Source organism: Prionailurus viverrinus, chromosome D1, assembly GCF_022837055.1.
Source record: "Prionailurus viverrinus isolate Anna chromosome D1, UM_Priviv_1.0, whole genome shotgun sequence".
In the NCBI taxonomy this organism is placed as follows: Eukaryota; Metazoa; Chordata; class Mammalia; order Carnivora; family Felidae; genus Prionailurus; species Prionailurus viverrinus.
The window spans coordinates 16,548,912-16,557,511 of NC_062570.1; the positions used below are offsets into that span (position 1 = coordinate 16,548,912).

The 8,600-nt window shown below is 43.6% G+C and overlaps 1 non-coding gene across 1 annotated transcript; it reads left to right on the forward strand.

The window, feature by feature from the left end:
- Positions 1-2,389: 2,389 nt before the first annotated feature.
- LOC125147302 (U1 spliceosomal RNA) lies at positions 2,390-2,556 on the forward strand. The gene has a single exon (XR_007145131.1). It is a non-coding gene; the product is annotated as a U1 spliceosomal RNA (small nuclear RNA).
- The last annotated feature ends 6,044 nt before the right edge of the window (positions 2,557-8,600 follow it).

Consider the following 8,600-nt stretch of genomic DNA (forward strand, 5'->3'; position numbering starts at 1 on the left):
CCCACATAAGTTACGTCTTAGGGCCCTGAAAGAACTTGTAGGTGTAGTCATTATTTATCCTATAATCTGTGAGAATTATGGAGAATTGGGGAAGAGAATGTTTTTTTTAATTTTTTTAACGTTTATTCATTTTTTGATAGAGAGAGACAGAGCATGAGTGGGGAGGGGCAGAGAGAGAGGGAGACACAGAATCGGAAGCAGGCTCCAGGCTCTGAGCTGTCAGCACAGAGCCCGACACGGGGCTCGAACTCACAGACCGTGAGATCATGACCTGAGCCCAAGTGGGACACCCAACCGACTGAGCCACCCAGGTGCCCCGAAGAGAAGTTTTGAAGATAGGCACACATACAGATTTATCATAAGTGACATGGGGAGGGTGAGAATGGAAGTTCTCCCAGAACCTTTAATAAAATGAAACCTGTTTCAAAGAATGCAAGCTCTGTATGGCAGGGACTTCATCTGCTTGTGCATAACTGTATCTTTAGCTCCTAGAACATTGCCTAACCCATTATAGGCACCCAAATATTTGCTTAAGGTTGAGTGTTGACTTCTTCAGGATAGGCAGTGGGGGAGAACCTGGGTACACAGTGAAAAGCATGGAAGCTAGGCTATACACAAAATGAATCTTGGACAAAAGAAACCTTAGTGAGAGTTTTGTTGTTGTTGTTATAAAATGGTTTTGGATTTGGCCAAATGCTTTTTCTGTATCTATCAAAATAATCATATGGCTTTTCTCCTTTATTCTGTTAATATGATAAATTACATTAACTGATTTTCCAATGTTAAACCATCTTGCATTCCTAGGATAAACCCACTTGGGAAGGCCATGTTATCCTTTTTATGTACTGCTGAATTCAGTTTGCTAGTATTTTGTTAACAATGAAGCCATCTGGGCCTAAGGGAAGATTTTTCATTACCAATCCAATTTATTTCATTGATATAGGACTCTTTAGGTATTTCATTTCTTCTTGAGTCAGTTGTGATCATTAGTGTCCTTCAAGGAATGTATCCATTTCATCAAGGTTTTAAATTTTCATTGGTGTAAAATTTTTCATAATGTTCCATTGTTGTCTTTTTAATATCTGTAGGGTCTGTAGTGAAATCCTCCCTTGTATTTGCACCAAAAACTAAATCTTGGGGCGCCTGGGTGGCGCAGTCGGTTAAGCGTCCGACTTCAGCCAGGTCACGATCTCGCGGTCCGCGAGTTCGAGCCCCGCGTCAGGCTCTGGGCTGATGGCTCAGAGCCTGGAGCCTGTTTCCGATTCTGTGTCTCCCTCTCTCTCTGCCCCTCCCCCGTTCATGCTCTGTCTCTCTCTGTCCCAAAAATAAATAAACGTTGAAAAAAAAAATTTAAAAAAACCAAAAACTAAATCTTGACCCAAGGTAAACAATAAACTATAGTAATATGGAAAAAACAAACAGACAAACCCTAAATCTTGGGACCAGAGTCAGATGTGAAAGTCTAGGCAAATTGCAGTTGGTTACTATGTCTCTTACATCTCCTATGCTTATTTTCCTTCCATTGCCAACCTTGGAGGATCCACTTTAGATTTAATGAAAGCTGCTAGGAAGAAAGGTAGCCTCCAGAAATAGCAAGTAGCAAGCTCGTTGTTGATCTTGGGCAAGATTCTTAGGTAGGTTTGTGAGGGATACAAAAAAAAAAAAAAAAAATGGTGATCGCTGAGAGTCATATATTCACTAAGAAGAATTTGGCTGTAATTCCTAATGGCTATCTATCTACCTCCCTTGACAGCTGGGATTGTTTAAACTAGTATTTACTGTGGCCCTATTTTGGACCATGTGTACCAGGTGCAGACAAAAGAGAGGGTGAGAAAAACTCCCTGCCTTTACCATAGTGAGGGTGATAGTCACTAAACCAGTAAGTGCATGAATATAACTGCAAACTGTGGGAAGCGCTATGAAGGAATTGTGCCAGAGTTTTAACTTAGATTGGGTGGTGGAAGGGGGGAGGAGGCCGTCCAAGGAGGCCTCCAAGAGGAACCCCCGTTGAAAGATGAGTCAGAGTTAGCCTAGGAAATAATGACAGGAAGAGTATTCGAGGTGAGCAGCATGGGCTTGAGTTAGGAAAGTGTTTGCTGAGTTTGAGGAACTGAGAGCAGGCAAGTGTTGCTGGAACGTAGTGGGAAAGTGAGACGCACTGGAGCCAGGGAGGTGGGAGGGTCAAAAACTATGAAAGCTTTAAAGGGCGATTACAGGGTTGCCTTCTATCCTAAGGGCACTAGAAAGCCATTGGTAGAGTTTGGGCAGGAATGTAGCACGATCCAGTTTTGTTTTACTCATTACGGAAAAATGTAAACACATATGACAACAGATACAATAGTATTAGGACCTACTACGGGCCCATGACCAGCTTCAAAAATTATCTTAGATACTTACCTGGCAGGGGAGATACCATGATCATCACGGAGGTGGTTTTCCCAGGGCAAGGCTTATCCATTGCACGCCGGGTGTGCTGACCTCTGCGATTTCCCCAAATGTGGGAAACTCTACCGCATAATTTGTGGTAGTGGGGGACTGCGTTCACACTTTCCCCTAGGGGGGAAAAAAATTACCTTAGAGCCGATCCTCAGGATTCCAGAATAAGAAGTAGAAATTCCTGGGGTCCCTGGATGTCTCAGTCAGTTAAGCATCCAACTCTTGGTTTTGGGTTAGGTCATGATCTCACGATTTCCAGTGTTCGAGCCCCGTATTGGGCTCTGTGCTGACAATGCTGCACAGCCTGCTTGGGATTCTCTCTCTCAGTCTCTCTCTCTCTCTGCCCCTCCCCCACTCGTGCTGTCTCTGTGTCTCTCAAATTAAATAAGTAAACATTAAAAAATAAAAAAAAAAGGAATAGAAATTCCTAGAAATTCTTGATATTATAAGCAATTCTGTGTTTTGTCTTAACGTTTATTCATTTTTGAGAGACAGAGCGTGAGTGGGGGAGGGGCAGAGAGAGAGGGAGACACAGAATCCAAAGCAGGTTTCAGGCTTTGAGCTGACAGCACAGAGCCCGGCACGGGGCTCGAACCCACAAACCGTGAGATCATGACCTGAGCCGAAGTTGGGCGCTTAACCAACAGAGCCACCCGGCACCCCAGCAATTCTGTATTTTTTATAACACTTTATTTACATGCTTTATATTCTTTAAAATTTTTTTAAAAACTTTATTCATTTGAAAGAGAGAGACAGAGCTCAAGTGGCAGAGGGGCAGAGAGAGAGGCAGACGTAGAATCTGAAGCAGGCTCCAGGCTCTGAGAGCTGTCAGAACAGAGCCCAACGTGGGGTTTGACCCATGAACCACAAGGTCATGACCCGAGCGGAAATTGGACACTCAAGTGACTGAGCCACGCAGGAGCCCTTTGCATGTTTTAAGTAATAGTGAATGATTGGGGCGCCTGGCTGACTCAGTCAGTAGAGCATATGATTCTTAATCTCAGGGTTGTGAGTTTGAGCTCCATGTTGGGTGTAGACATTACTTAAAAAAACAAAAAAAATCTTAAGTAACAATAATAATAAGTGATCATGATAATAAACAGTGCACCAGTTTTCTGTGATAGGTATCTACTAAAAGTTTCAGAGGCTTGCTATAAAAAAAAAACAATGTACCGGGTGCCTGGGTGGCTCAGTCGGTTAAGCATCCGACTTCGGCTCAGGTAATGATCTCAGGGTTCGTGAGTTCAAGCCCCACATCAGCCTCTCTGCTGTCAGCGCAGAGCCCACTTTGGATCCTCCCTCCCCCTCTCTCTCTGCCCCTCCCCTGCTTGCACTCACTCAAAAATAAATATTTAAAAAATAAATTAATTAAAATAAGTTAAAACTTAAAAAAGCAATGTAGGGGTACGTGGATGTCTCAGTCAGCTGAGCGTCCGACTCTTGATTTCCATTCAGGTCATGATCCCAGGCTTAGGATCCCAGGATTGGGCCACATGGAGCTCCGAGCAGAGCCTGGAGCCTGCTTAGGATTCTCTCTCTCCCCCACTTGAGTGCTGTCTTTCTCTCTCTCTCGCAAATAAACTTAAAAAAAAAAAGCAATGTCATAAATGCACATTTATCATTATTGTAAACCAACAAATTGTGACAAGATTCTATATTTCGGGGCGCCTGGCTGGCTCAGTCAGTACAGCATGTGCTTCTTGATCTTAGAGTTGTGAGTTCAAGCCCCACATTGGTCATGGAGCCTTAAATAAATAAATAAATAGAATTTAAAAATCTTTTTAAAAAATATTATATATTTCTTTTTTTTTTCTTTTTTTTAACGTTTATTTATTTTTGAGACAGAGAGACACAGAGCTTGAACGGGGGAGGGGCAGAGAGAGAGGGAGACACAGAATCGGAAGCAGGCTCCAGGCCCTGAGCCATCAGCCCAGAGCCCGACGCGGGGCTCGAACTCACGGACCGCGAGATCGTGACCTGAGCTGAAGTCGGACGCTTAACCGACTGCGCCACCCAGGCGCCCCAAAAATATTATATATTTCAATAACATGGAAACATGATCTCTACTTGATATAGTCATTGGTTGATAGAAAGTCCTAAGAGACAATCTAAAAAGTTAACACAAAAGAAACGCCAAATAAAAACTATGTAAAAAATTGAAGGAGGATGCTACAAATATTTAGCATTTAAAAGGTAGCATTCTTGGGGCACGTGGGTGGCTCAGTCAGTTAAGTGTCTGAACTTCGGTTCAGGTCATGATTTCACGTCTGTGGGTTTGAGCCCATGTGCGGCTCTGTGCTGACAGCTTAGAACCTGGAGCCTGCTTTGGATTCTGTGTCTCCCTCTCTCTGCTTCTCCGCAGCTTGTGCTCTCTCTCTCTCAATAATAAATAAATAAAAACTTTTTAAAAATTATTAAAAAATAAATAAGATAGCATTCTTAAAACGAAAATTTTAAACACACAAAGCATTAGTTGCCCTAATAGTCGCAATGTTTGTTTAATGACAGATATTCCAGGTAGAAAAGAAATTGCTTGTGTTTGCATTGATATCAGTTGAATTGCTAAAAACGCACCCAAAAGCATTTGTAAGTTAGGCATTAGGGTTCATGTTGCTTCATACAAGCTCATTTCCATTTATAACAATTTGGTTTTAGTGTTGAAATTGGTATTACTTTTGCAAATTCTGGTTTTAGATCAGTTTCTGATTTCGCGTCAGTGTATTTATTCTGCAACATTCACATCTCCTCTCTTTGCATTTCTTCTGTGCAAGTATTTACAGATGACCATAACCCACAGTGAATATTCAAACGTTTTAAAAAGCACCAATGAGCAAAAAAAAAAAAAAAAAAAAAAAAAGCACCAATGAACGTTATTGAGTAGTATTCAAATAATGCAACGTTCAGATTTCCTGGCACCACACAGAATCCCAGATTGAAGTTGCCAGCTGAAGGACTTAACTTTGACTACAAACCTTGTTACTTCTTGAATCACCACTCACTGGATTTCTGTCAAGCCAGTTGTGCCTCTAAGCTTATTTATATTTATTTTATTTACAAGAATACTTGGCCTGAGCAGCAGACAGAGCCACGAACACCCACTTCTCACATGGCGGTGAAGATAAATGGGCATGGACAGGTGCTTGCTGTTTTTGGAATCGGTAGAGGCCATCAAGACAGTGCAGCCCATTTTAACAGTTTCTATGCAGAACATCATCTTTTTGTTGACACTGGCGGTCTGAGTGGAACACATGGGGGTTATGAGAAATTAAGAAGGAAGTAAAATGGAATTGTTAGGCTGGGTGAGGACTCTCAGAAAGGAGATAGGGCGACAGGGCAAAACAGTCTTGTCTCTGTATAGGAGAAGTGGATAGGGAAAGCGAAAGCGGCTGGGGTGCTGAGGATGAGCCGTGATGGACCTCGAAACATCTTCTGGTAGGATTTCATCAGCACTTGGTTGGGTAACTTTCTCTCGTCACTGGGAAACCTGTGGGACTTTCTCCTCCAAGATCAATGTGGCCCATGCACTTGCTGCTTTCACTTGTTCCTGGTGGTTGTGGCTGTGTGCAATCTGCATTGGCTGCTTCAGGGCTCTCTGACTAAGTTAATCTAGTGGGAAGGTCTCACATTTATCAGTTGGCTCAATTCGATTTCACTCTTGGGTCACTGTTTTCTATGCTATAAATAGGCCAGAAGTAAAGTCCCTTCTTTGGTAGAGTCCCTTACTTGCCACTGTACCCTGACTTTTCCCATAGTTCAAGGCTGAGCTCTTTTTTTTTTTTTTTTTTAATGTTTATTTATTTATTTTTGACAGAGAAAGAGAGAACAAGTTGGGGAGGGGCAAGGGCAGAGAGAGAGGGAGACACAATCCCAAGCAGGCTCCAGGCTCTGAGCTGTCATCACAGATCCCGACGCCGGGCTCGAACCTAAGAACTGTGAGATCATGACCTGAGCTGAAGTTGGACGCTTAACCTACTGAGCCACCCAGGTGTCCTAAGGCTGAGCTCTTCTTATTCCCTTGATCACTGGATGTGTCAAATCTCTTTTTTGTTCAAGTTACTGGTTTTATGTATCCATGCAATGAATTACTATGTAGCCTGTATAACAAAGATGCATTAAGAAAAGGGGACGGGGGTGCCTGGGTGGCTCAGTCGGTTAAACACCTGATTTCGGCTCAGGCCATGATCTCGCAGTTCATGAGTTCGAGCCCCGCGCCGGGCTCTGTGCTGACAGCTCAGAGCCTGGAGCTATGTCTCCCTCTCTCTCTGCCCCTCCCCCGCTTGTGCTCTGTCTCTCAAAAATAAATAAATGTAAAAGTAAAAATAAAAAATCAAAGACTTTGAAGTTTAGAGGGGGAGAGAGACCAGAACACAAAGCAATTAAAGTGCAGTATGATAAATGCCTCAGAGGTATACCTGGGGATGCGTGGAGAGCAACAGGTTAAATATAAGTGGTAAGGAGGAGAGAAGAGGCAGGCAGGAAAAGCCTCTAGAGGTCAGATTCAACAGCAGTCTTTCATTTTCCCTATTTTCCCTAGGTTGAAATGATCTACCACCTAGATTCAACAGCTGTTAACATTTTGCCATATTCACGTAGCAAGCAAAAACAACCAGATACGCAAATGCTAAACCCTCTGAAACTTCACCCCTAAATGTTTAAGTACCCAACTCCTAAACATGACATTTTGCATAACCGTAATGCCATTTTCAAGCATAAAAATTAACATTCACTCCTTTTGATTACCTAACAGCTAATCCGTATAAAAAAAATCATCCCAGGCGTGCCTGGATGGCTCAGTCGGTTGAGCGTCTGACTCCTGATTTCGGCTCAGGTTGTGATCTCACGGTTCGTGAGATCGGGCCCCATGTCGGGCTGCGTGCTGACAGCGTGGAGCCTGCTCGCGATTCTCTCTCTCCCGCTGTCTGCCCCTTCCCCGCGCGCGTGCACACGCTTTCCCTCTCTCTCAAAATAAATAAATAAACTTAAAAAAAAAAAAAAAAAGACGAAAGTGAAAAAATCATCCCGATTTCGCCGAGACGTCTTTCGAGGATTGTTTTCTCTTCCAACCCAGGGTCCAGGCCAGACTCACACACTGCACATGGCGGCAGCGGTTTGGGCTAGGAGAACTTGGTGAAGCTGGAATTCTGTTTGCCAGAAGCTCCTCCCCTGGACGGTTTCAGGTCAGAGTAGGTCAAAAGAGGAATGTGCATGAGATTTGCAAGGCAGAAATGAAGCAGTAAGTATTGTTTCTGAAGGTCATTGTGGTTAGCTGTGGTGACAGTTGCAAACACAAGTGTTAGTGAGCTCAAGCTTGTCCTGTTTTGCTCTGATTAGTGTGCAGAAAGTCTTCCCAGCCGCTGACCCCGTTAGCCAACAGTGGCCCAGGCCCAGCTCCACGTATTTGCTGGTGGGTCTGCAAAGGTGGCGGCTGCATGAGCTTTCTCATCACAGTCCCATGTCAGGGAGATGTGCCTGACGTCCCATATGGGTGACTCCTGATTCCCTGACTTCTCTGCTTGTCCTTCACTTCCCCTGGTCCTTCCGCGACGGTGTTTCTGATAGAAACTCCTCCTCTCACAATTCATAGTGTCTCTGCCTCCCTGACTGCTATGCTTATTGGTACGGGCTGTGGTCTCAGGGAAACAGAATCTTCAAGATGGGAGTCTGGAATTGGTTCTCTGATCTGATGATTTTTTTATTTTATTTTAAGTTTATTTATTTTGAGAGAGACAGTGCAAGCAGGGGAGGGGCAGAGGGAGAGAGAGGGAGAGGGAGAGAGAGAATCCCAAGCAGGCTCCGAATTGCCAGCACAGAGTCAGACACAGGGCTCGAGCCCACGAAACTGTGAGATCATGGCCTGAGTCAGACGCTCGACCAACTGACCCACCCAGACACCCTGATCTGATTAAATTTAAATGTATTAATGACGATCGCCAGTGGTAAAGGGGACATTGGTATTCCATGGCATTTGGTGGCAAAACAGTCACTTAAATTCTTATCTGTAGTCATCTATGATAAATACTTACAGAAGCCAAGCGTTTGTGGAACCAAATATTTGCTGCCATAGAACATTTCAGTTGAAATAGTAGCATAACGAGGCTTGTTGGTTGCTTCTAAGTATGCTGGAGAGTTTGGAGAAAGAAAATGATGAGCTTAGGGCTTTAAAT